General features: G+C 39.5%; 1 non-coding gene across 1 annotated transcript; it reads left to right on the top strand.

The window, feature by feature from the left end:
* The first annotated feature begins 1525 nt into the window (after window positions 1-1525).
* Window positions 1526-1633, top strand: LOC148554901 (small nucleolar RNA R71). The gene has a single exon (XR_015887260.1). It is a non-coding gene; the product is annotated as a small nucleolar RNA R71 (small nucleolar RNA).
* Window positions 1634-2600: the final 967 nt, after the last annotated feature.

Here is a 2600-nt window from a genome sequence, read left to right as displayed (position 1 = left end):
TCTGCTTCCTCCCCATGGTTGTAGAGGGAGATCCTTGAGTTTTAAATACAAGGGAGTCCTCATTCCATTGAAGGACTATTTCACCTCTGTCAACATCAATCACAGCTCTTGCTGTGGCCAGGAAAGGTCTTCCTAGGATGATGGATTCATCCTCTTCCTTTCCAGTATCCAGGACTATGAAATCAGTAGGGATGTAAAGGCCCTCAACCTTTACTAGCACATCCTCTACTTGTCCATAAGCCTGTTTTCTTGAGTTGTCTGCCATCTCTAATGAGATTCTAGCAGCTTGCACCCCATAGATTCCCAGTTTCTCTATTACAGAGAGGGGCATGAGGTTTATTCCTGAACCAAGGTCACACAGAGCCTTAAAGATCATGGTGCCTATGGTACAGGGTATTATGAACCTTCCAGGATCCTGTCTCTTCTGAGGCAATGTCAGTTGATCCAGATCACTTAGTTCATTGATGAACAAGGGAGGTTCAACTTCCCAAGTATCAATGCCAAATAATTTGGCATTCAGCTTCATGATTGCACCAAGAAACTTGGCAGTTTGCTCTTCAGTAACATCCTCATTCTCTTCAGAAGAGGAATACTCATCAGAGCTCATGAAGGGTATAAGGAGGTTCAATGGAATCTCTATGGTCTCTAGATGAGCCTCAGAGTCCTTTGGTTCCTCATAGGGAAGCTCCTTATTGATCACTGGACATCCCAGGAGGTCTTCCTCCTTGGGATCCACGTCCTCCTCTCCCTCATTGGGTTCGGCCATTTTGCTTATGTTAATGGCCTTGCACTCTCCTTTTGGATTCTCTTCTGTATTGCTTGGGAGAGTACTGGAAGGGATTTTAGTGATCCTTTTACTCAGCTGGGCCACTTGTGCTTCCAAATTTCTAATGGAAGACCTTGTTTCATTCATGAAGCTCACAGTGGCCTTGGATAGATAAGAGACTAGATTTGCTAAATTAGAAGCATTTTATTCAGAGTTCTCTGTCTGTTGCTGAGTGGATGATGGAAAAGGCTTGCTATTGCTAAACCTGTTTCTTCCACCATTATTAAAGCCTTGTTGAGGCTTTTGATCATTCCATGAGAAATTTGGATGATTTCTCCATGATGAGTTATAGGTGTTTCCATAAGGTTCACCTAAATAATTTACCTCTGCTATTGCAGGGTTCTCAGGATCATAAGCTTCTTCTTCATAAGAAGCCTCTTGAGTACTGTTGGATGCAGCTTGCATTCCATTCAGACTCTGAGAAATCATATTGACTTGCTGAGTCAATATTTTATTCTGAGCCAATATGGCATTCAGAGTATCAACTTCAAGAACTCCCTTCTTCATAGGCGTCCCATTACTAACAGGATTCCTTTCAGAAGTGTACATGAACTGGTTATTAGCAACCATGTCAATGAGTTCTTGAGCTTCTGCAGGCATTTTCTTTAGGTGAATGGATCCACCTGCAGAAGTGTCCAGTGACATCTTTGATAGCTCAGATAAACCATCAGAGAATATATCTAGGATGGTCCATTCTGAAAGCATGTCAGAAGGACACTTTTTGGTCAACTGTTTGTATCTTTCCCAAGCTTCATAGAGGGATTCACCTTCTTTCTGTCTGAAGGTTTGAACATCAGCTCTAAGCTTGCTCAACTTTTGAGGAGGAAAGTACTTGGCTAAGAAAGCCATGACCAGCTTATCCCAAGAGTTCAGGATGTCTTTGGGTTGAGAATCCAACCATAATCTAGCTCTGTCTCTTACAGCAAAAAGGAAAAGCATGAGCCTGTAGACTTCAGGATCTAGTCCATTAGTCTTAACAGTATCACATATCTGCAAGAATTCAGTTAAGAACTGAAAAGGATCTTCAGATGGAAGTCCATAAAACTTGCAGTTCTGCTGCATCAGAGAAACTAATTGAGGTTTCAGCTCAAAGTTGTTTGCTCCAATGGCAGGAATGGAGATGCTTCTTCCATGTAAATTGGAATTAGGTGCAGTGAAGTCACCAAGCATCTTCCTTACATTATTATTATTTTCGGCTGCCATCTCCTTCTCCTGTTCGAAAATTTCTGAAAGGTTATCTCTGGATTGTTGTATTTTAGCTTCTCTTAATTTTTTCTTCAGAGTCCTTTCAGGTTCTGGATCTGCTTCCACAAGAATGTTCTTATCCTTGCTCCTGCTCATATGACAAAGAAGAAGGCACAGAAAAATAATAATAATAATATGGATCCTTTATACCACAGTATAGGGATCCCTGTGTGAGTAGAAGAAGAGGGGGAGACAAAGAATGTAATATAATGGAAGAAACACAACTGTGAGAATGGCAGAGATGTGAGATGAGATGTTAGGATATGAATGAATAAATAGAATAAGATGGGGGAGGGATAATTTTCGAAAAATATTTTTGAAAAAGAGTTAGTGATTTTCGAAAATGGTTTTTGAAAAATGTTAGTAGTTTTTCGAAAATTAAGATTTAAAATTTAAAATAATAGTTAATTAAAAAGAAATTTTGAAAAAGGGGGAAGATATTTTCGAAAATAGAGAGAGAGAGTTAGTTAGGTAGTTTTGAAAAAGATAAGAAACAAACAAAAAGTTAGTTAGTTAGTTGAAACAAATT

Source organism: Arachis ipaensis, chromosome B6 (assembly GCF_059453495.1).
Source record: "Arachis ipaensis isolate K30076 ecotype BB chromosome B6, ASM5945349v1, whole genome shotgun sequence".
NCBI classification, from domain to species: domain Eukaryota; kingdom Viridiplantae; phylum Streptophyta; class Magnoliopsida; order Fabales; family Fabaceae; genus Arachis; species Arachis ipaensis.
Note: the sequence above shows the minus strand (reverse complement) of the source record. Positions and strands in the feature narration are given on the sequence as shown.